The following is a 26037-nucleotide window of genomic DNA, read 5'->3' as shown; positions in this document are numbered from 1 at the left end:
ATCAGTCAGTAGAAACAGACCTGAAATGACACAGACGATACAATGAGTAGACAGAACCACTGAAACTGTTAATAGTTATTAACATTCCTTCCATGTGTTCAAGAAAGTAGAACAAGACTGAGCATATTAAGGAGAGGCACAGATATTTTTAAAGACTCAAATCAAATTCTGGTGGTGAGAAAACTCTGAATAGGATTAGACACTGAAGAAGAGAGGACTCGCGAACCTGGAAACACAGCAAGGGGACTTGTTCAAAGTGAAACACACAGAGGAGAAAACAGGGACTGACGACTTACGAGTGCAACACAACTCCACAAGTCTGATGTGAGAGGAAGAAGAGAGAGCCAAGGGGGGAGAACAAGTTTTGAAGCAAAAGGGCTGAAATGTTTCTAAATCTGGTGAAAACAATAAAACCACAGACCCAACAATCTCAAAGAACCCCAAACAAGAAACACGAAGAAAATTATGCTAAGGTACATGTACAATATGATAAACAAAGACCTTAATTAAAATAGAGACGAGAGGCCAGAGGGGAAGCTCCCATGCCCTAAGATGGCAACAGAGTCCAGCAGGAAGAAGGGAGACTCCTCCTCTGGCCTGGCAAGAGCTCAGCCAATGACAGACGGTCACAATTCAAAGAAAAGCCTCTGGACTTGGAACTCTCAGTTCCCCTAGTAGACTCTATTTACTCAATTCTCTTACTTCCCCCTTACCCTCTATAAGAGTTCTCCTCTCCTTGCTGTGGGGGCCCTTGAATGAGGCTGATCCCAGTTTGCAAGTCTTGGTTGATCCTGAGTAAGCCCATTTTTCTCAGAAATAACTGGCAGTCTATTCGCTGTAGATCAATTTCAGCGGCTCCTACAGGGATCCGGAGGAGACTGTTGACCATTCTGAAGCTGGTGAGGGAACAGGTGCACCAATCCATATGAAGCCCACTGGTACTTCCTGCTTCTCTCACCAACCTGGTGAGAGGTTATGTTTTTATCCTGGATCTTAGCTCTATCTTGTTTGCATTCTGAAGCTTTCCAGTTTTATTTGGAACCTATTTTAAACCTTTGCCCTTTCCAGATCAATGTCTTGCTCTGTATGTGAGGGCTCATGTGGCATTTTGCCCTGACTCCTCTGCTGCTGCTGCTGCTGCTGCTGCTGCTGCTGCTGCTGCTGAGTCGTTTTGGTCGTGTCCAACTCTGTGTGACCCCACAGACGGCAGCCTACTAGGCTTCCCCGTCCCTGGGATTCTCCAGGCAAGAACACTGGAGTGGGTTGCCATTTCCTTCTCCAATGCATGGAAGTGAAAAGTGAAAGTGAAGTCGCTCAGTCGTGCTCGACTCTTAGCGACCCCATGGACTGCAGCCTACCAGGCTCCTCCGTCCATGGGATTTTCCAGGCAAGAGTGCTGGAGTGGGGTGCCATTGCTTTCTCCGCCTGACTCCTCTGGAATCATACTACTCCAACAGGAACTGGCTTCCCTTAGCGCCATTCGTCTGGAAACAGGACTGATTCATTGGAGCTATGCAGTTAAACTGACTCCTCTGGGACTGGGCTACTTCATTAGAGCTGAGTTGAGCAGCCTTCACCTGGCTCTTTTGGGACCACACTGTTCCTTAGAACTAATAAGTATGAGGTCTACAGCTGACTGAGTTACTAGAGCTGTTTGAGCTGGTTAGGGTGGTTGGAAATTATTCTTATACTCTAGAGAAAAACTGAGACACTGGATCTCAGTTATATGTATTTTAAGGGCACCCTCAACATAGGGACCCCAGCTAATTTTATGTTTAAAAACTGTGGTCTTTCTTCATGTGCATTTCTAGCTTAAACAGACTGACTTAACCAAAGGCAGTTTAGAATATCAATGGCCATAATGGGGAACCTCTGAAATTCCTAAACTCACTTTCTTTAAAACTGAATTGGATAATCATAGCTCTAAAATTACCAAAATTGAATGGATTATCTATTTTGATTGGTATTTTGAGGCTTCCAAATGTTATCAGAGCCAAAAACTGATTCTGCAAAATAACATTTTAACATTAACTGAGGCATTTAGGTTGCTTCCATGTCTTGGCTAATGTAAATAGTACTTCTATGAACACTGGAGTACATACATCTTTTTGAATTGTAGTTTTCTTTGGAGGGCTTCCCTGGCTGCTCAGATGGTAAAAGCGTCTGCCTACAATGCGGGAGACCTGGGTTCGATCCCTGGGTCGGGAAGATCCTCTGGAGAAGGAAATGGCAACCACTCCAGTATTCTTGCTGGGAAAATCCCATGGATGGAGAAGCCTGGTAGGCTACAGTCCATGGGATCGCAAAGAGTTGGACACGACTGAGTGACTTCACTTTCTTTCACTTTTCTTTGGATCTATGCTCAGGAGTGGGATTGCAGGATCACATACTGAGCTCTATTTTTAGGTTTTGAAGGAACTTTCATGTTGTTCTCCATTGTGGCTACACCAATTTACATTCCCACCAACAGCGTATGGGGCTTCCCCAGGGGCTCAGTGGTAAAGAGCTGCCTGCAGTGCAGGAGATGCAGAAGACCCGGGTTTGGTCCCTGGGCTGGGAAGATCCCACGCAGGAAGGCATGACAACCCACTCCAGTGTTCTTGTCTGGAGAATCCCATGGACAGAGCAGCCTGGCAGGCTACAGGGTCACGTAGTCAGACACAACTGAATCAACGTAGCTTGCTCACTTGCTCAAAGGCTTCTTTTCTCCATACCCTCTCCAGAATTTATTTGTAGACTTTTTAATGATGGCCATTCTGACCTGTGTGAGTTGATACATCATTTTTGTTCTGATCTGCATTTCTCTAATAAACAGTGAAGTGAAAGTGTTAGTCACTCAGTTGTGTCCAACTCTCTGTGACTCCATGGACAGTATCCTCTGCCCATAGAATTCTCCAGGAAAGACTACTGGAGTGGGTTGCCACTCCTTTCTCCAGGAGAACTTCCTGACCCAGGGATCAGACCTGGGTCTCCCACATTTCAGGCAGATTCTTTACCATCTGAGCCAGCAGGAATGTTGAGCATCCTTTCATGTGACTCTTAGCCATCTGTGTGTCTTCTGCAGGGAAATGTCTATTTAGGTCTTCTGCTCATTTTTTGATTTTTTTTATATTAAAGCTGTGTGATCTATTTGCATATTTTGGAAATTAATCCCCTGTTGGGGGCATTGCTTGCAAATATTTTCTCCCATTCCATAGGTTATCTTTTCCTTTTGTTTACGGTTTCCTTTGTTGTACAAAATCTTTAAAGACATGGAAGCAACCTAACTGTCCATTGACAGATGAATGGATAAAGAAGATATGGTACATACATACCATGGAATATTACCCAACCATAAAAAAGAATGAAAGAATGCCATTGGCAGCAACATGGATGGACCTAGAAACTGTCGTACTTAGTCATAAAAAGAAAGACAAACGCCATCATATATCATTTACATATGGAATCTATAAAATGATACAAATGAACTTATTTACAAAACAGACTCACAGACATAGAAAACAAACTTATGGTTACCAAAAGGGAAAGGAAGAGAGGAATAAATTATGAGAATAGGATTAAAATACATACATAAAATATATAAAATAGGTAACCAACAAGGACCTAGTGTATAGCACAGGAAACTATATTCAATGCCTCGTAATAACCTACAATGGAAAAAAATCTGAAAAAAAAATGTATATATATGAGTCACTTTGCTGTACACCAGAAACTAACATAACATTGTAAATTAACTACACTTCCATTTTTTAAAAAGTATTTTAAAAAGATTAACTGAGGCAAACAAATGATTAAAGCAAGATAGGTGGCATCTGAAGCCTCAGCCTCCTCTTCCCTGGCTCCTCTGTCTCAGACTCCACCTCCAGCACCACCTTGCTCCTTCCTGTCTATACCCCTACACCTTCCCTGTATTTTCAATTCCCCAACACCAATTCTTTTGCTGAACTTCCTCTCTTCTATGAAACTCTCCCCACTCCCCTTCCTTCTGACTTGTCAGTTCCTTTAAAATTAAGCATTCTGAGGGATGGCATCACGGACTCGATGAACGTGAGTCTGAGTGAACTCCAGGAGTTGGTGATGGACAGGGAGGCCTGGCGTGCTGCGATTCATGGGGTCGCAAAGAGTCAGACATGACTGAGCGACTGAACTGAACTGAACTGAACTGAGGACCCAGAGACTAAACCTTTAATTTCTTACCTTCCCTGAACCAAAACAGAACTAAGCCATAGTCAAATATTTTCCCAAAGTAATGAGAAATCCTCACTGATTTGCTGAGGAATTTAATATAGTCATTCAAACTTATCAACCTGATTTCTCTGACTTATATCAGCTGGTTCACATGCTTTTCAGTGAAGGCCAGGCCCAGCATTGGATAAGTACCACTAATTGAGAAAATCCCCAAAGGTCTCCAGGATTACAGTTGGGAGATCAGCCCACTAACTTATTATGGGATCAGGCTCAAGCAATTGCTCAGTGACTTCATTCAGCAAACCCTGGAGCTTTTCTAAGGCCTCTTATTAGGACAAAATTTAGTCTTGTGCACAAAATATCAGCTGAACCTGTTCATGACTACCATGAAAAGTGAAAGTGAAGTCACTCAGTAATGTCCGACTCTTTCCAACCCCATGGGCTGTAACCTACCAGGTTCCTCCGTCCATGGGATTTTCCAGGCAAGAATAGTGGAGTGGGTTGCCATTTCCTTCTCCAGGAGATCTTCCTGACCCAGGGATTGAACCCAGGTCTCCCGCATTGTAGGCAGACGCTCTACCGTCTGAGCCACCTTCAGATTGTTTTTTTTTTTAAGAAAATTCTGGTCTTCTTTCAAATGTGGGTCCCACCTGCACAGTTTTAACTCTGCTTATTAATGGGCTGACCCAGGACTTTTCCATTCTAATAAAAATGAACAGGATAAGGACAGTGGTCCAGTGGTTGGGACCTCACCTCTCACTGCAGGGGATTGAGGTTCGATCCCTGGTCAATGAGGTAAGATTCCCTATGCCTGGTGGCCAAAAACCAAAACATAAAACAGAAGCAATAATTGTAAGAAATGCAATAAAGACTTTTTAAAATGTTCCACATTAAAAAAATTAAATAAACACTATTCACTCCAGATTTGGTTAATCTGGCAAACCAGCTCTTTCACACTCTCTAGATGAGTCACCTCAAAGGAAGAGCACTAAAGTTCTTATCTTCAACTACAGCAAAAAAAGTTGCCTAAACAAAACTAAACTTTCCGCTATTGTTGAAAGGAGCCAGGGACATTAGGAAAAAGACTGCTATAAATCTAAGCTCTTTTAGGTACTTCCGCCTTCTAACCAGCCTTTCCCAGTCCTCCCAATTTTTAGACACGTGTCTCCACGGACCAGGCTCTTTCCAATCCCCTTCTTATTCAGCTTAGAGAAATGTTTCTCCAGATGGGGGAATGAGTTTCTTCTAGTCCTAACTGATACCGGAGCCACAGTCATGGGGAAAATTTCCAACTGATGTTGGCAAAATTCACAGTGCACCTCTCATCAAGATTCAAACAGATCCCTCAAAGTCTCTCTACAGAATTAATCAGAAGTTCTTCAAGGTAAAAAGCCCATAATAGAAGACCAATAGAAGATCATTGTTCCTTGTACTAGTTCCTGAAATATTTCCATTTTAATGGTGAGAAAACCTAAAGCCTAAGGATGGAGGGTTGTCTAGGTCCTCAGTGATAAACAGCATTGCTATCCCTTAATACCTTGTTGTTCCTCACCGTTCTGTGCTACTATTCATAACATCCGTTCCCCACAGGAAGTAAATTCTTAAGTGCAATCATCAGGGCATCTTTAGAGAAGATGCCTTCATTAGAGAAGACAATTAGAAGAAGACTTGAATAGTAAAGCCTCTGGGTTCTACTGAGAGTTCTCACAAACCTGATCTGGATGATGTAAAATCCCCCAGAGGTTCTACTTTGTTGCAATGTGTGGATTTGCTTCTTTGCTCTTCTGCTCAAGCCTCCCTTCAGGAAGACAGCATCCACTGCTAAAACCGTCAGCTTTAAAAGGACCTATGTTCTTAAAAAAAAAAAAAAAAATGCAGTTTGCCAAAACCCAGATTTGATATTTAGGGCATCTGATATCAGAACAGGGCTACATCTAGATCCAGAGAAATTTCATAATGCCCTAAGTTTCCCTGACTCAATGGACATGAGTTTGGGTGGGTGATGGACAGGGAGGCCTGGCATACTCGGGTTCATGGGGCCGCAAAGAGTCGGACACGACTGAGCAACTGAACTGAAATGAAGTTTCCCCATTCCCAAAACTAAGCACCAGCTATGATGTTTTCTCACAGTAATTGATTATTGGGCTTCTCTGGTGGCTCAGACAGTAAAGAATCTGCCTGCGATGCAGGGGACCTGGGTTTGATCCCTGGGTTGTGAAGATTCCCTGGAGAAGGGAGTGGATACCCACCCCAGTATTCTTGCCAAAACTGGGTTACCAATTTCTCTTAAGGCCAAACTCAGTATATTTTACTCAATAGTAACAACCCCAGTATAATTTTGGGGAAGAACTGGTGACATAAACTTAAATGTTCTAAAAATAGTTTGATGATCCCACCTGTCCTTGGGTATCCAAATTATCAGATCCTCCTTTTCCTTTTTGTATATGCAAAAGAAGGGAATGCCCCTGGGGAACTCACCCGAAGTGTGGTGACTACCATTGACCCTTAGGGTATAACAGGCAGCAACTAGACGTGGTGGCATAAGGATATCCTTCTTTCCTTAGAGCCATTATGACCACTGCTCTTTTGGTTGAGGCCACAGGAAAATCACTGTGGGACCCCCTTTACTGATCCTTATACCTCATTCCGTAGAAGCTCTTCTGAATTGTCATCACACTCAACAATTCTGTCATCAGCCTCAATCCCTACGAAGCCATTTTTTAATTGTTCTTCACATAAACCTTTAACATTATGACATCATAACTTTGTGTTACAATAACATTAACTCTGCTACTCTTTTCGCTTCCATCATGGACAAAGTCTCTCATTACTGTTTAGCACTGACTGGCAGAGCACCTCCTGACTGCTCATGATGACCTGCAGGAAGCTCCACAGTGGTGAAGAATCCACCTGCCAACACAGCAGACTCGTATTCGATTCCTGGCTCGGGGAAGGTTCCCTGGAGGAGGAAAAGGCAACCCACTCTAGTATTCTTGCCTGGAAAATGCCATGCACATAGCAGCCTGGTGGCCCACAGTCCATGGGGTCTCAGAAGAGTCAGAAACCACTTAGTGAGTGAGCACACACACCGCTCCCTGACAGTGCCATCTTCTCACAGTTCACTGGTGGTTCTTATTTAAAAGGTGACGATGGCACATACTGTGTGGGGTACACTACTGCAACTCCCTTTAATGCTGAGGCAGCACATTTACCTATGGCTACTTCAGCCCCTCAGACCGAATTTTACACTCTTACATGAGTGTACACTTTAGCCAGCAACCAAACTGCTAATATTTATACTGATACTATATATACTTTTGGAGTAGCTCTCATGATTTTGGAAAATTATGGTAGCAACATGGCTTCCTTACTTACGGTGGAAATACAATTTTAAATGGCCCTTATGGTCAGAAATTGAATGTAATACTTTTACCTAACACTTTAGCTTATTAACATTCCAGGAAAATTCTAAACTTGACTCTCTAGGAGCTAAGGGAAATTACTTTGCTAATGTTTCTGAAAAAATGCTGCCCTTAAAGGGACCAATCGCAAGCAAACCATTATCACGGTCCAAAGGGATATCTTCCCAAATGATAACTTGGGAAAACTGGGGTTAGAGGGGCCCAAAAATTGGCCTCAGGAAATGAAAAACATCAGAGAAATCAACAATTGTTGGTACAATAAAAAAAGAAAGCTCTGGTTTGGACCATACAACAACCCAGTCCTACTGGAGTACCTAGATTCCCATTCCTCACCATTGTTCATGCATTGAACCACTGGTCTACTGACGAAATGATAGCCATCATGAACGAATCTGGCAGGAAAACATTAACAAGGCTATAAAATGTGCCTACCCCACTTTCTCACTGTTCAAATTACACGTCAGGGAATCCTGCACTGTTCCCAGTCATTTTAAGCTGCTTGATGGATCATTCAAGGTCTGGCAAGCAGATTTAATCAGCTTCCTCCATATCATGGATATAAATATGTTTTAGTCATGATCTGTGTGTTTTCACACTCAACTGAGCCTTTCCCTTGCAGATGGGTCACTGCCTTTTCTGTGGCTAAAAGGTCCTTACAGTTGGTTTGCTGTGGTTGTAGACCCCAAATTGCAACTGTCTGTTGATCTCAAATAAATTCATTTACGTTGTTGTAGAAATGAGTTCAGTTTATTGTTTTTGGTCAACACACACAATCAAATTGTTTAAAACCGATGAAAAAGAAATCCTGAAAGCAGCAAGAGAAAAAGAACACATCACATGCAACAAAACAGAGTGGACTATAGACTTCTTGCCAGGAACATGCAGAGGCTAAGTCAGACAGGGAGAGGAGAGCACAGACTGCGTTCCATTGTGCTTCACTTCAGGGTGTTTCACCAACACTGTGCTTTTCATGAACTGAAGGTTTACGGCAACCCTTCATTGTCTACTGGCGCCATTTTTCCAATAGCATTTGCTCACTGTATGTCTCTGTGCCACATTCCTGTAAACCTTACAATATTTCAAAATTTTCATTATTATCGTACTTGTCATAGCGACTTGTAATCAATGGCCTTTGATGCTGCTATTGTAATTGCTTTGGGCACAACAAACTGTGCCATATAAGATTGAACTTAATAAATGTTGTGTGTCCTGAGTGCTCCACTAACTCACTGTTCCCCCACCTCTCTCCCTCTCCTCAGGCCTCCCTGTTCCCTGAGACATAACAATATTAAATACCTTAAATTTACACAATGTTATGTCCAATGTTATGTCCTGCAATGACCTCAGACTATGCAAGTGAAAGGATTAGTCAACTTATGTGGCAAACTTTGTTGCTGTCTTAAGAAACTGCCACAGCCACTCCAACCTTTATCACTTACTACTCTGATTAGTTAGCAGCCATCAACATCAAGGCAAGACCTTCCACCAGCGAAAGGATTACAACTTGCTGAAGGCTCAGATGATGTTTAGCATTTTTTAGCAAAATAATTTTTAAATTTAGTGATGAACATTGTTTTTTTTTTAGACATAATGCCATTGCACATTTAACAGCCCACAGTGTAGTTAAACATAACCTGTGTGCACTGAGAAACAAAAAATTCACGTGACTCACTTTATTGTGATATTTGCTTTATCGTGGTGGTCTGGAACTGAACCCGTAATATCTCCAAGGTCTGCCTCTCTGTATGCTGTCACTTATATGTGGAATGTAATAAAGCCAGATTCATAAAAACAGAGCAAGATGGTTACCAGGAGCTGGTTGTGGGGCTAACAGGTGAAAAATTGTTGAAGGCGACAAACTTGCAACGAGTAGATGAATGTGTCCCAGAAATCTAATATACAGCATAGTGAACACAGACAACATCATATACACACACATATGTAAATGTAACAAACCAACACATTATTGTTGCTGTTGTTTAGTCACTAAGTTGCATGCAACTCTTTTGCGACCCCGTGGACTAATAGCCTGCCATGCTCCTCTGTCAATGAGATTTTCCAGGTAAGAATCTGGAGTGGTTTGCCATTTCCTTCTCCTGGGGAATCTTCCCAACCCAGGGATTGAACCTATGTCTTCTGCATTGCAGACAGATTTTTTTAAACTGCTGAGCCACCTGAGAAGAGCAGTCAACACATGGTATACCTTAAATTTACACAACACTATATCCAACACATTTAAATAAGTTTTTTCACCTTATCATATTTTTATTGGAATATAATTGCTTTACAATGTTGTGTTAGTTTCTGCCTTACAATGAAGTGAGTCAGCTATGTGTATACATATATCCTCTTCCTCTTGGACCTCCCTCCCAGGTAACACACAGCCTGGAACCAATAGAGCAATGTCTTCCAAGTATTAAACCAGAAACTTCCCACAGAATTCTATGTCTAGTGAAAATATCTATCAAAAAAAAAAAAAAAAGAAGTTAATATAAACAGGGCCCTACTGTACAGCATAAGGAATTATACTCAGTATCTTATAATAACCTATGGTGAAAAAGAATCTGAAAGAACAGATATATATGTATAATATATATGCATAACTGAATCACTTTGCTGTACACTCGAAACTAAGACAATACCATAAATTAACTATCCAAAGAAAGAAAGTGAAGTCACTCAGTCGTGTATGACTCTTTGCGACCCCATGGACTGTAGCCTACCAGGCTCCTCTGTCCATGGGATTTTCCAGGCAAGAGTACTAGTGTGGATTGCCATTTCCTTCTCCAGGGGATCTTCCCAACCCAGGGATTGATCCCGGGTCTCCCGCATTGTAGACAGACGTTTTACTGTCTGAGCCGCCAGGGAAGTCCAAAAAATTAACTATACCTCAATAAAATATTTTTTAAATAAATGAAGAAAATGAAAACTTTCAGACATGAAAAAGCTTTAAAAGCATACATCAGCAGATTCACAGCACAAAAAAAAGCTGCTCTTCCTTCAGGAAGAAGGAAAATGGCACCAAATGGAAATATGTGTCTACACAAAGGTATAACAAGCAAGCACAAGAAAGTGTGGGGGTAGTACAAAAGATCTCTTTTCCTGGTTTTTAAGAAGACTTTAGGGGCTTCCCTGATGGCTCAGTGGTAAAGAATCTGCCTGCCAATACAGAACATATGGGTTGAATCCCTGCCTGGGAAGATCCCACATGCTGCAAAACAGCTAAGCCCATGCACTACAACTACTGAGCCTGTGCTTTTCAACCAGAGAAGCCACTGCAATGAGAAGGCCATGCACTGTAACTAGAGAATAGTCCCCCATTTTCCACGTCTGGAGCAAAAGCCCATGCAGCAACAAAGACCCCAGCACAGCCAAAAATAAAGAAAGAAACTTATTAAGAGAGAAATGAATAAGTCTTTAAAATATAACTGATTACTTAAATCACTCTAAATACAGATGTCCTGTGGAGGTGATAACGTATGTAGACACTACAGGCATCACAATGATGCCCAGAGGCCAGGAGAGGGACTGGAGCACCCTGGGGGAAGGTTCTTAGAGTGATGTGAGTACCTACCACCTCCTACCCACGTGTTTCGGCACTTGGAGAGCTAGTTTGAAATCCTGGTTTCTTGTAGAACTTTGAGAGACAAAGGGAAGGTCCACTGATGTTTCTGAACCTTGCTTTTATCTTCATCAACAGGGGTAACAATTTTTATCATTGCTGTTCATGTGGTTCATAAGACATTTTAGAAATTCACAATCTCGGGTCCTGCCTCATACCTACTGAACCAGAATTTTCATTATAACAAGCTTCTCGTGTGGCTCATACATAACAAAGATGGGGAATCAATGCACGGAGACCCAGTGGGTGGAGAACAGGAGCAAGCACCTTCTTTGCGTGAACACATTGCTTCCCGGTACAGTGTCCTTGCTGCCAGAACACAAGCCCCCAGGCATGCGTCCCGCACTAATGGCCAGCATGGTGTCAAGACCAGCCGATGATGTCATGGCCATTTTTAGACTTGCTAACAGGCCCCGTAGGTGAGAGGCAAGTGCCTGGTGTGTGTACAACTACAGCGGAAGAAAGTGCTGGCGGTGACCAGCGGTGACCAGCGGTGAGGGGCAGGTGACAGGGCTTGCCCCTGGCCCACCTGTGTCCTACCAGGTCCCACCATCACTCTGGAATGACAATCAAGGATTTGAGAGATGCCTGGCATCATGCAAATCAAAAGCTTTTTTGTGGATAGTGTTTTGGCTATTTTCTTGTAAACCGTGGACTACAACTTCTGTAAATGTATATGAATAATATCTCTCTTTCTTAGCAAGAGAATGGATTCCTGGCAGCAGATCAGGGCAGGGCCTCCCTCTGTGTAGAGAGAGCAGAAGGGGAGGCTCCAGCTTCTTTGCAGCCCTGCTTTCCAGGTGGTGTTGCTGTCTTTCTCACCCTGGGGAATAACAAGTAGCCCCTGCTCACCTGAGAGCTTAGGCTCAGGGACAGAGGTTGTGAGTTTTCTGGAATGTGCAGGGTGGGGCAACTTGCCGTATGCTTCTTGAGGTACAGACAGGCAATCTGGCTCTGGTAGCCAGCTGGAAGTGGATTCTTTGTGGCCGGGTATTTATTCATGTTGGTACCTTCTCAGGCCACTGGCTATGATTCCCTTGCCTCTATAATGGGGAGCCCAGTTCCACCATCTGTGGTGGGGATCAAGAATCTAATTTTAGGGGAGCGAGCAAGATGGTGGAAGAAGATGTGGAGCTCACCTCCCCTCACAAACATGTCAAACGTGTATCTACATATGGAATAATTCTCACTGAAAGCTAAGTGGAAACTGGCAGAGAGACTCCTATACAAGCAAGGCTGTAAGTAAGATACACACGTAATTAGGTAGGAGTGAAAAACAGCATGGAATCAAGACGTGAGTCCTTGGGAGGGGACCCAGAAGAAAGGCAAGATGCGTGAGTGGAGATTCTCCCTGGGGAGTGAGCGGCTCCAGTCCTCTGGGCCTACATCAGGGAGCCGTGCCCCCTTGGCTGGTGGGAGGACCACTGGGATAGACAGAAGGGCTGTGGGGAGCCTGGACTTCACCTGTGAGGAGTGAGCACACTGGCTGGCCCCAGGGGCAAGGTGGAGAGAGGTAAGCTCTCGTGGCTGTGAGCTTCCCGTGACCGCTTCACTGTGTACCCTAGTTCAAGTCAAGAAAATGCTCTGGCTATGCTTATTCCACATCGCACCATGACACTAGACCTGGAGCAGCCAGGCCTGTGGGAAAGACTCAGCAGTGGGATGCAGAGGCAACCCAGCCCCAGCATGGAGCCTGAGTGGTGCTGGTGGCCACTGCTGGTGCTCAGTCAACGGGTGCCCCAGAAGCTGCCCGGACTCTGAGAGCAGCCCCTACAGCACAGTGCGCCACCAGTGAGCACCAAGAATCCACGCAGGCCCTGCTGCCAGGTGGTGAGGCTCAACAGCAGGGTGGGGGGGCGGGCAGGGATCAGCTGTGAGGGACAAAGGGGACTCGCTCCTGAGGCTGTGTCTGAGCACTGCCTCGGACACCTGCACAGGCAGCACATGGGACGTCAGCCTGCACATGCAACCCACGTGCTTAAACACTTCCTTCCTTTGAGGCAAAGGTCCTGGTGCAGGGAGACGGAAAAACACACGCTTAAAAGGAGCAGAGCCGGGGCTTCCCTGGTAGTCTAGCGGTTAAGAACTCGCCTGTCAGTGCAGGGGATGTGGGTTCAATTCCTGGTCCAGGAAGATTCCACATGTCACAGAGTAACTAAGCCCATGTACTGTAACTACTGAGCCCACACTCTACAGCCCGACAGCCACAGCTACTAAACCCTCATGCCACAGAGACTGAAGCCCATACGCCTGAAGCCTGTGCTCTGCAACAAGAAAAGCCACTGCAATGAGAAGCCCAAGCACTGCAATAAAGAGCAGACCCTGCTTGCCGCACCTAGAGAAAGCCTGCATACAGCAATGAAGACCCAGCACAGCCAAAAATAAACAGATAAGTCTCAACAACAACAAAAAAAAGGAACAGAACCAGCTCGCACCCAACCCTCAAGTCTTCCGCTCCAGCAACTGGGATCAGACCCTGCCCTAAAAGGGCAGTGACACTCACCAAGCAGAGAGGAAGTCCCACCGCACAGCTGGCTCCAGCTCCGGCCCCTCCATCTCTACCGCACCAAGGGGAGGGCTGCCAGGACAGCCTGAGGAAGAACATGGCTGGTGGCATCAAATCCAGCCCTCCCACCAATGATGGGCATATGAGATCTGCATGGACACATTCCCTCACAAAAGCACCCCCTCAAGACCACTGTTCATCTAAATTCATAAAGACAGAGATAGTTAAGCAAAATGAGGAGACAGAGGAAATCTCTCAATGGAAAGAGAAAAAAAAAAAAAAGAAAGAACATCCCTGAAAATAATGAAACAGAAATAAAAAATCTACCAGACAAAGAATGTAAAGGTTGGCTAATAAAAACAGTAACTGAATTACGAAACTGATGTAAATAGTGAACACTTTAACATGGAACAAGAAAATATAAAGAAGACACAATCAGTAATGAAGAACTTAACAGATGAAACAAATACATTAGAAGGACCGAAGAGCAGAATAAATGATACAGAAGAATGCATTAGTGACCTGAAAGACAGAATAATGGAAATTGTTGTTCAGTCATTTAGTCGTGTCTGACTCTTTGTGACCCCATAGACTGTAGCATACCAGGCTCCTCTGTCCTCCACTATCTCCTAGAGTTTGCTCAAATTCATGTCCATTGAGTTGGTGATGCTATCTAACCATTTCATTCTCTGCTGTCCCCTTCTCCTTTTGCCTTCAATCTTTCCCAGCATCAGGATCTTTTCCAATGAGTTGGCTCTTCACATCACACACCCAAAGTATTGGAGCTTCAGCATCAGTCCTACCAATGAATATTCAGAGTTGATTTAGGATTGGCTAATTTGATCTCCTTGCAGTCCAAGGGACTCTCAAGAATCTTCTCCAGCATTACAATTCGAAAGCATCAATTCTTTGTCATTCAGCCTTCTTTAGAGTCCATCCCTCACATCTGCACATGACTACTGGAAAAACCATAGCTCTGACTATACAGACCTTTGTTGGCAAAGTGATGTCTCTGCTTTTTAATATGTTGCCTAGGTTTGTCACAGCTTTCCTTCCAAGAAGCAGTGTATTTTAATTAATTCCATGGCTGTAGTCCCTGTTGACAGCAATTTTCTAGCCCAAGAAAATAAAATCTGTCACTGCTTCCACTTTAACAAAAGTACACAGAAAGACAAATTTTAAAAATTAAAAGAAATTTAGGAGATCTTTGAGAAAACACTGAGCATACTGTTCCATTACAGAGGTCTCAGAGGAGGAGTGACAAGGGGAATGCATATTTTAGGAAATTATGGCTGAAAACTTCTCAAACCTGAAGAAGGAAACAGATTCTAAGTAGAGGAAGCACAGAGAATCCTAAAGATGAGCCCAAACGAAACACACCAAGACATATCATAATTAAAATAATAAACATTAAAGAAAAAGAATTCTAGAGGCAGCAAGAAGAAAAACAGTCTCTTACAAGGGAACCCCCATAAGGCTGTCAGCTGATTTCTCTGCAGAAGCATTTCAGACTAGAAGAGAGTGGCATGGTATATCCAGAGTGATGACAGGGAAAAACTTGCAACCTAGGATACTCTACCAGCAAGGTTATTATTCAGAATTGAAGGAGAGATAAAGAATTAAGATAAGCAAAACCTAAAAGAGTTCATTAATACTATAATAAATCTACCCTAAAAGAACTGTTAAAGGATATTTTCTAAGTGGAAAACAAAAATCTATAGGAAAGGGAAAGTCCTACCAGGAAAGGAAAATATATAATAAGGATTAAAGATCAACCACCTAAAGAAGCCAGTACAATGATTAAAAGATCAAAAAACTGTAAAGCAATTAAATCTATAATAAACAAGTGAAAGGATAAACATGAAGATGTGAAATATGTCATGAAAAACACAAAACGTGAGGGAGGGCAGTAAAATGTAAATCTTTTAGAATGTGCTTGAACCTAAAGGACTACACATCCAAAATAAAGAGACATCGTTAGTTCAGCATGTATGCATCCCATGGTAACCACAAATAAAAACCTTACAAGAGGCATACACAAACTAGAAAGAAAAGAACTCAAGCATACTGCTAAGGAAAATCATCAAACCACAAAGGAAGAAAGAAAACGGAGAGGAAATGAACAGAGAAGAACTACACAAAACTGAAAAGCAAGTAATCGAGTGGCAATAAGTACAGACCTATCAACAATTACATGAAAGGTCAATGGACCAAATACTGCAATCTAAAGACATAGGTGGTTGATTGAATTAAAAAAAAATAATAATAAGACCCTGGGACTTCCCTGGCAGTCCAGCAGTTGTGGCTCTACATTTTCACTGTGGGTTTGATCCCTGGTGGAAATTAAGATGCTGCATGCTGCATGGTGTGGCCAAAGAAAAAATTTTAAGAAAACCAAAACAATATCCATCTATAGGCTGCCTAGAAGAAACTCACTTCAGAGCTAAAGACACAAGTGGAGAAATATATTTGATACAAACAGAAACAACAAGAAAGTGGAGGTAGCAGTCATTGTATCTGGTAAAATAGACTTTAAAACAAAACTTATAACAAAAGACAAAGAAGCGTATTACGTAATGATACAGGGATCAGTACAAAAAAAGACGTCATACTTGATAATGTATGTGTACCCAATATAGGAGCACCTAAACATAGAATGCAAATACTAACAGACAAAAAGAAAGAAACTGGAAATAATACAATAACAGCGCAGGACTTTAACACCCCACTTATATCAGTGAAGGATCATTCAGACAGAAAATCAGGAAGGGAAGTTCAGTTCAGTTCAGTCACTCAGTCATGTCTGACTCTTTGCGACCCCGTGAATCGCAGCACGCCAGGCCTCCCTGTCCATCACCAACTCCCAGAGTTCACTCAGACTCATGTCCATTGAGTCAGTGATGCCATCCAGTCATCTCATCCTCAGTCGTCCCCTTCTCCTCCTGCCCACAATCCATCCCAGCATCAGAGTCTTTTCCAGTGAGTCAACTCTTCGCATGAGGTTGGCCAAAGTACTGGAGTTTCAGCTTCAGCATCATTCCTTCCAAAGAAATCCCAGGGCTGATCTCCTTCAGAATGGACTGGTTGGATCTCCTTGCAGTCCAAGGGACTCTCAAGAGTCTTCTCCAACACCACAGTTCAGAAGCATCAATTCTTCGGCACTCAGCTTTCTTCACAGTCCAACTCTCACATCCATACTTGACCACTGGAAAAACCATAGCCTTGACTAGACGGATCTTAGTTGGCAAAGTAAGGTCTCTGCTTTTCAATATGCTGTCTAGGTTGGTCATAACTTTTCTTCCAAAGAGTAAGCGTCTTTTAATTTCATGGCTGCAGTCACCATCTGCAGTGATTTTGGAGCCCCCAAAAATGAAGTCTGACACTGTTTCCACTGTTTCCCCATCTATTTCCCATGAAGTGATGGGACCGGATGCCATAATCTCCGTTTTCTGAATGTTGAGCTTTAAGCCAACTGTTTCACTCCCCTCTTTCACTTTCATCAAGAGGCTTTTGAGTTCCTCTTCACTTTCTGCCATAAGGGTGGTGTCATCTGCATATCTGAGGTTATTGATATTTCTCCCGGCAATCTTGATTCCAGATTGTGTTTCTTCCAGTCCAGAGTTTCTCATGATGGAAGGGAAGAGTAATCTTCAATGTCACAGTAGATCAGTTGGACTTAATAGATATCCATAGAACATTTCATCTCCAAACGGCAAAATACACATTCACTTCAAGTGTGCATGGAACATTTTCCAGGATAGATAACACACCAGGTCACAAACAAGTCTCCACAAATTTAAGAAGATAGAAATTATTACATCAAGCATTTTTTTCTGACCATACTGCTGCTAAGTCACTTCAGTCGTGTCCAACTCTGTGTGACCCCATAGACGGCAGCCCACCAGGCTCCCCCGTCCCTGGGATTCTCCAGGCAAGAACACTGGAGTGGGCTGCCATTTCCTTCTCCAATGTATGAAAGTGAAAAGTGAAAGTGAAGTCGCTCAGTTGTGTCCGACTCTTGGCAACCCCATGGACTGCAGCCTACCAGGCTCCTCTGTCCATGGGATTTTCCAGGCAAGAGGACTGGAGTGGGGTGCCATTGCCTTCTGACTATGAAGATATGAAATTATAAATCAATTACAGAAAGAAAAATGGGGAAAGAATAAACATGTGGAGACTAAATTACATGCTATTAAAAAACCAAAGTGTCAATGAAGAAAAATCAAGAAGGAAAGCAGAAAATGTCTCAAGACAAATGAAATGGAAAAACCATCCAAATTTTAGGCATGCAGAAATGGCAGCTCTAAGAGGGAAGTTTATGGCAACATGGGCATTCATCAAGGAAGAAGAAAAGTCTCAAGCAACCAACCTACCTAAAACCTAAAGGAATTAATTAAGAAAAAGAAGAACAAAGCACAAAGTCAACAGGAGGAAGGAAATAAAATGTCATGGAGAAAATAAAAAAATAGAAAAGATCAATGAAATCAAGAGCTGGTTTTCTGCAAACATAACCAAAATTGATAAATCTTTAGCCTGTCTTAAAGAAAAGAGAGAAGACCCAAACAAAGACAAAATTGAAAGAAATAACAAGAAGATCACAGAGATACAAAACAGTTACAACAGAATACTACAAACAGTTGTATGCCAACAATGTGGAAAATCTAGAAACACACACCCTATAAAACTGAAGAAAGAATAAACAGACAATTTGAAGTGAACTATTACTAATACTGAAATCTTAAAAACTCCCAGAAAGCAAAAGTCCAGGATCAGACAGCTTCATAAGGGAATTCTACCAAACATATAAAGAACTAACACCTATCTTTTTCAAACAATTCCCAAAAAGTGAAGAGGATGGAATACTTCCAAATTCATTGTATAAAACCATCATTACCCTGATACCAAAATCAATGACAGTAGAAAAAAAGAAAATTACAGGCCAGTATCTTCGATGAATATAGACACAAAAGTCTTTAACAAAATATTAGGAAACCAAGTCCAATAATGTATGGGCTTCCCAGGTGTTGCTAAAGGTAAAGAACTTACCTGCCAACACAAAAGACACAAGAGATGAGGGTTCAATCCCTGGGTCAGGAAGATCCCCCTGTAAAAATGACATTTTTCACAGAACTAGAACAAAGAAAAAGAAATGCAAGAAGGCAAAGTGGCTTTCTGAGAAGGCCTTACAAATAGCTGAGAAAAGAATAAAAGTGAAAGGCAAAGGAAAAAGGGAAAGACATATCCAACTGAATGCAGAGTCCCAGAGAATACCAAGAGCAGAGAAGCAAGCCTTCTTAAGTGAACAATGCAAAGAAATAAAGGAAAACAACAGAATGGTAAAGACTAGAAATCTCTTCAAAAAACTTGGAGATACCAAGGGAATGTTCCCTTGGCGGGCACAATAAAGGACAGAAACGTCAAGGACCTAACAGAAGCAGAAGAGATTAAGAGGTGAAGAATATACAAAGAAACTATACAAAAAAAGGTCTTAATGACCCAGATAACCATGATAGTGTGTTCACTCACCTAGAGCCAGACATCTTGGAGTGTTTAGTCAAGTCAGTCTTAGGAAGCATTACTACGCATCAAGCAAATGGAGGTGATGGAATTCCAGCTGAGCTATTTCAAATCCGAAAAGACGATTAATTGTTCAAGTGTTGCACGCAATATGTCAGCAAATTTGGAAAACTTAGCAGTGGCCACAGGACTAGAAAAGATCAGTTTTCATCCTGATCTCAAAGAAAGGGAAATGCCAAAGAATGTTCAAACTACCATACAGTCACTCATTTCACAAGCAAGAAAGGTAATGTCAAAATCCTTCATGCTAGGCTTCAGCAGTACATGAATCGAGAACTTCTATGTGTTCAAACCGGATTCAGAAAAGGCAGAGGAGCCAGAGATCAAATTGCCAACCTCTACTGGTTCATAGAGAAAGCAAGATAATTGCACCCCTCCCCACCACAAAAATCTACTTCTGTTTCATTGACTATGTTAAAGCCTTTGGCTGTATGGATCATGACAAACTGTAGAAAGTTCTTAAAGAAATAGGAATACCAGAACACCTTACCTATCTCCTGAGAAACTTGTATGTGGGTCAATAAGCAACAGTTAGAACTGAACATGGAACAACAGGCTGGTTCAAAATTGGGAAAGGACTATGTCAAGGCTATATACTGTCACCCTGCTTCTTTAACTTATATGCATAGTACATCATGCAAAATGCCAGGCTGGATGAATCACAAACTGGAATTAAGAATGCTGGGAGAAATATCAACAGCCTCAGATATGTACATGATACCACTCTAATAGCAGAAAATGAAGAGGAACTAAACAGCCTCTTGATGAGGGTGAAGGAGGAGAGTGAAAAAGCTGGCTTAAAATCAACATTCAAAAAAACTCAGATCATAGCATCCAGTCCCATCGTGTGTGTGTTCATGTTAAGTTGCTTCCGTTGTATCTGACTCTATGGACTACAGCCTGCCAGGCTCCTCTGTCCGTGTGATTTTCTAGGCAAGAATACTGGAGTGGGTTGTCACGGCCTCCTCCGGTGGACCTTCCCAAACCAGGGATCTAACTTGAGTCCCTTACGTCTCCTGCATTGGCAGGCAGATTCTTTATCACCAGTGCCCCCCTAAGTATGGCAGAAAGTGAAGAATTAAAGAGCCTCTTGATGAAAGTGAAAGAAGAGAGTGAAAAAGTTGGCTTAAAGCTCAACATTCAGAAAACGAAGATCATGGCATCTGGTCCCATCACTGCATGGCAAATAGATGGGGAAACAGTCGAAACAGTGTCAGACTTTATTTTTTGGAGCTCCAAAATCACTGCAGATGGTGACTGCAGCCATGAAATTAAAAGCCATGCTTATTCCTTGGAAGAAAAGTTATGACCAACCTAGATAGCATATAAAAAGCAGAGACATTACTTTGCCAACAAAGATCCGTCTAGTCAAGGCTATGGTTTCTCCAGTAGTCATGTATGTATGTGAGACTTGGACTATAAAGAAAGCTGAGCACAGAAGAACTGATGCTTCTGAACTGTGGTGTTGGAGGACTCTTGAGAGTCCCTTGGACTGCAGGGAGATCCAACCAGTCCAACCTAAAGGAAATCAGTCCTGGATATTCATCAGAAGGACTGACATTGAAGCTGTAACTCCAATACTTTGGCCACATGATGCAAAGAACTGACTCATTTGAAAAGACCCTGATGCTGGGAAAGACTGAAGGCGGGAGGAGAAGGGGGTGACAGAGGATGAGATGGTTGGATGGCATCACCAACTCAATGGACATGAGTTTGAGTAAACTCCAAGAGTTGGTGATAGACAGGGAGGCCTAGCGTGCTGCAGTCCTTGGGGTCGCAAAGAGTCAGACATGACTGAGCGACTGAACTGAGCTGAACTGAGTGCGGCTAGGAAGCCCCTGGTCAAACCACTCCATGGCAAATAGATGGGGGAAAAGTGGAAACAGTGACAGACTTTATTTTCTTGGGCTCCAAGATCACTGCAGATGGTGACTACAGCCATGAAATTAAAAGATACTTGCTCCTTGGAAGAAAAGCTATGACAAACCTAGACAGCTTATTAAAAAGCAAAGAAATCATTTTGCCAACAAAGATCCATATAATCAAAACTATGGTGGCTTAGAGGATAAAGGGTCTGCCTGCAATGCAGGAGAACTGGGTTCGAACCCTGCATCAGGAAGATCCCCTGGCGAAGGAAATGGCAACCCAGTCCAGTACTGTTGCCTGGAAAATCCCATAGACAGAGAAACCTATGGTCCATGGGATCGCAAAGAGTCGGACACGACTTAGTGACTTCACTTTCACTTTCACACGGTCTTTCCAGTAGTCAGGTACAGATGTGAGAGCTGGACTAGAAAGAGGGTTGAGTGACGAAGAATTGATGCTTTCAAATTGTGGTGCTGGAGAAGGCTCTTGAGAGTCCTGTGGACAGCAAGGAGATCAAACCAGTCAATCCTAAAGGAAATCAACCCTGAGTATTCACTGGAAGGACAGAGGCTGAAGCTGAACCTCCAATACTTTGGCTATGTGATGTGAAGAGCTGACTCACTGGCAAAGACCCTGATGCTGGGAAAGATTTGAGGGCAGGAGGAGAAGGAGATGACAGAGGATGAGATGGCTGGACGGACTGACTAAATGGACATGAGTCTGAGAAAACTCTAGGAGACAGTGAAGGATAGGGAAGCCTGGCATGCTCCAGTCCATGGAGTCACAAAGAGCAGGAAATGACTTAGTGGCTAAACGACAACAGCAAAGAAAAGAGAATCCTAAAATTCATATAGAACTATAAGAGTCCGAACTGCCAAAGCAATCTTGAGGGAAAAGTATAAAGTTAGAGGTATCATCTTCCCATACTTCAGATAACCTACAAACTCACAGAAATAAAAGACACATGGTACTGTTGCAATAACAGACACATAGATCAATGAAAGAATAGAAAGCACAGAAATAAACTTGCACCATGGCCAATTAACCTGCAACAAAGGAGGCGAGAATACCCACTGAATAAAAGACACTCTCTCTAATAAGTGGTGTTTGGAAAACTAGACAACTACATGCAAAACAATGAGACTGGAATATGTCCTCACACCATACAGAAAAACAAACTCAATGGATGGATGAAAGAAATTTATTTAATTTTATCTATTAAAAATGGACTAAAGATATGAAACCATAAAAGTCTGGAAGATAACATAGGCAGAACACTCTTTGACATATATTGTAACAATGTATTTTTTTGTCTCATAATGGAAAAGAAATAAAAGCAAAATAAACAAATGGGATCTACTTAAACTTAGATTGTGCACAGCAAAGGAAATCATTGACAAAATGAAAGGACAACCAATAAAATTGAAGAAAATATTTGCAAATGATATAATCAACAAGGGCATAATATCTAAAATATATAAACAGATCATGCAACTCAGTGCCAAGAAAACAAACAACCCAATTAAAAAATGAGCAGAAGACCTAATTAGATACTTTTTCAAAGATGATATAAAGATGGCCAACAGGCACAAGAAAAGATGCTCCACACTAATAATTAGTAGATAAATGCAAAGCAAATAACGAGTTATCACCTTATCCCTGAATAACCATCATCAAAAAGTTGATTAAAAAAACAAATGCTGGTGAGGATGTAGACAAACTGAAACACTCCTATGCTGTTAGTGGGAATGTAAATTGGGGCAGCCAATATGGAAAACAGTATAGAGCTCTCTCAAAAAAATAAAAATAGAACATACTATCTAGGGATTCCATTCCTGAGTATATAGATCAAGAAAAAAGTGAAAACACTAATTTGGAAAGACACAGGCACCCTAGTGTTCACTGTAGCATCAATTACCATATCCAAGACACAGAAACAACTCAAGCGCCCGTCCACAAATGAACGGAAAAGAAAGCAGTGGTGTGTATATGTATACAAACATTTTATACATAAATACAAAATACATGGACAATAGAATAATACTCAGCCATGAAAAGGGATGAAATAATGCCATTTTCAGCAACATGAATTGATCTAGAGAGAGCATAATGCTTTAGTGAAATGTCAGACAGAAAAAGACAAATACTACATGATATCATTTATGTGCAGAATCTAAAAAAATAATATAAACAAATGCAAGCAAATGTAAACAAATATACCCAAAACTGACTCACAGACACAGAAAACAAATAAGTGGTTCCCAGTGGAGAGAGGGAAAGGAGGAACGGAAGTTATGAGTACGGGATAAGCAGATGCAAACTACTGTGCGTAAACAGGTAAACAAGGACCTGCTGTACATTGCAGGGGATAGTTACCATCGTCTAATAGTAACTTTAATGAAGTATGAAGCTGCTGCTGCAGCTAAGTCGCTTCAGCCATGTCTGACTCTGTGCGACCCCTGTGCTCACCAGGCTCCGCCATCCCTGGGATTCTCCAGACAAGAACACTGGAGTGGGTTGCCATTTCCTTGTCTTAATGAAGTATAATCTGTAAAAAAAAAAAAAAAAAAAACTGAATCACAGAATGTTAAGTCAAGTGGGCTTTAGAAAGCATCACTATGAACAAAGCTAGTGGAGGTGATGGAATTTCAGTTGAGCTCTTTCAAATCCTGAAAGATAATGCTGTGAAAGTCCTGCACTCAATATGCCAGCAAATTTGGAAAACTCAGCAGTGGCCACAGGACTGGAAAAGGTCAGTTTCCATTCCAATCCCAAAGAAAGGCAATGCCAAAGAATGCTCAAACTACCACACAATTGCACTCATCTCACACGCTAGTAAAGGCTCACAATCTCCAAGCCAGGCTTCAGCAATACATGAACTGTGAACTTCCAGATGTTCAAGCTGGTTTTAGAAAAGGCAGAGGAACCAGAGATCAAATTGCCAACATCCGCTGGATCATCAAAAAAGCAAGAGAGTTCCAGAAAAACATCCATTTCTGCTTTACTGACTATGCCAAAGCCTTTGACTGTGTGGATCACAATAAACTGTGGAAAATTCTTTAAGAGATGGAAATACCAGACCACATGACCTGCCTCCTGAGAAACCTATATGCAGGTCAGGAAGCAACAGTTAGAACTGAACATGGAACAACAGACTGGTTCCAAATAGGAAAAGGGATACATCAAGGCTATATATTGTCACCCTGCTTATTTAACTCCTATGCAGAGTACATCATGAGAAATGCTGGACTGGAAGAAACAGAAGCTGGAATCAAGATTGCCGGGAGAAATATCAGTAACCTCAGATATGCAGATGACACCACCCTTATGGCAGAAAGTGAAGAGGAACTCAAAAGCCTCTTGATGAGAATGAAAGAGGAGAGTGAAAAAGTTGACTTAAAGCTCAACATTCAGAAAACAAAGATCGTGGCATCTGGTCCCATCACTTCATGGCAAATAGATGGGGAAACAGTGGAAACAGTGACAGACTTTATTTTGGGGGGCTCCAAAATCACTGCAGGTGGTGACTGCAGCCATGAAATTAAAAGACACTTACTCCTTGGAAGAAAAGTTATGACCAACCTAGATAGCATATTGAAAAGCAGAGACATTACTTTGCCAGAAAGATCCATCTAGTCAAGGCTATGGTTTTTCCTGTGATCATGTATGGATGTGAGACTTGGACTGTGAAGAAAGCTGAGCGCCGCAGAATTGATGCTTCTGAACTGTGGTGTTGGAGAAGATTCTTGAGCGTCCCTTGGACTGCAAGGAGATCCAACCAGTCCATTCTAACGGAGATCAGCCCTGGGTGTTCTTTGGAAGGAATGATGCTAAAGCTGAAACTCCAGTACTTTGGCCACTTCATGCAAAGAGTTGACTCATTGGAAAAGACTCTGATGCTGGGAGGGATTGTGGGCAGGAGGAGAAGGGGACGACAGAGGATGAGATGGCTGGATGGCATCACCAACTCGATGGACATAAGTTTGAGTGAACTCAGGGAGCTGGTGATGGACAGGGAGGCCTGGCGTGCTGCGACTGATGGGGTTGCAAAGAGTTGGATACGATTGAGTGACTGAACTGAACTGAACCTAAACTATGGATATACTTCATTACAAAAAGAATCTATTTTTCACAGCTGTCCCCAGTCATTTTTACTATCAAGCAAATTGGTGAAATAGAATGTAGAACATTTGGTTGCCACAAAATAAAACCTACAGCTCCTTTTGAAGTCTGGGGAAGAGTCTCCATGAGACCTCTGGAGGGCTCCTTACAACAAGATCACAGCCAAGCTCCTAGCTGAGAAGTCATGTGGAGCCCAGACTCCCAAGCAACGCTGACCCTACTGGTTAGAAGTCTCACTCTGAAAATAACTCAGGCAGTACTTTGCAGTTTACAAAGCCCTGTCATGCATTCTACCTCACTGAATCCAGGCTGAGATAAAGAATTGCTAAAGATAAAGATAAAGATGAAGAATTGCTAAGTTAAAGTTGACTGGATTTCAGGTGTCTTGTAATATTGGAAATTGAGACACAGCTGACAGGGTCAGGACCTTGAAGAGATCTTAACCGAACACATCTTTGCTCCAGGCACTGGTCAGCATTGGTTCAGAGAAGTCAAGTCGTTTGCCCAAGGTTGAGCAGCCAGAAAGTAGAAGTCAGATGTGAACCTTGGCAGTGGTGTAGCTTTTCTTACAAGTGACAATAAAGTACTTGGTGTTCAAAAATACCTGTGATATGAAGCCTAGGCATCAGACCCTGGGTTAGGCCACTTCCACGGGTTTGAAGAACAGAGGCTCAGTCAGCACTGGCCCACACCAGAAAGCTGCCAGAACAAACAGCCCGCCGCATCACACCCTG

The sequence above is a fragment of the Capra hircus genome, chromosome 4 (assembly GCF_001704415.2).
Source record: "Capra hircus breed San Clemente chromosome 4, ASM170441v1, whole genome shotgun sequence".
Classification (NCBI taxonomy): domain Eukaryota; kingdom Metazoa; phylum Chordata; class Mammalia; order Artiodactyla; family Bovidae; genus Capra; species Capra hircus.
This window is presented reverse-complemented; position numbering follows the sequence as displayed.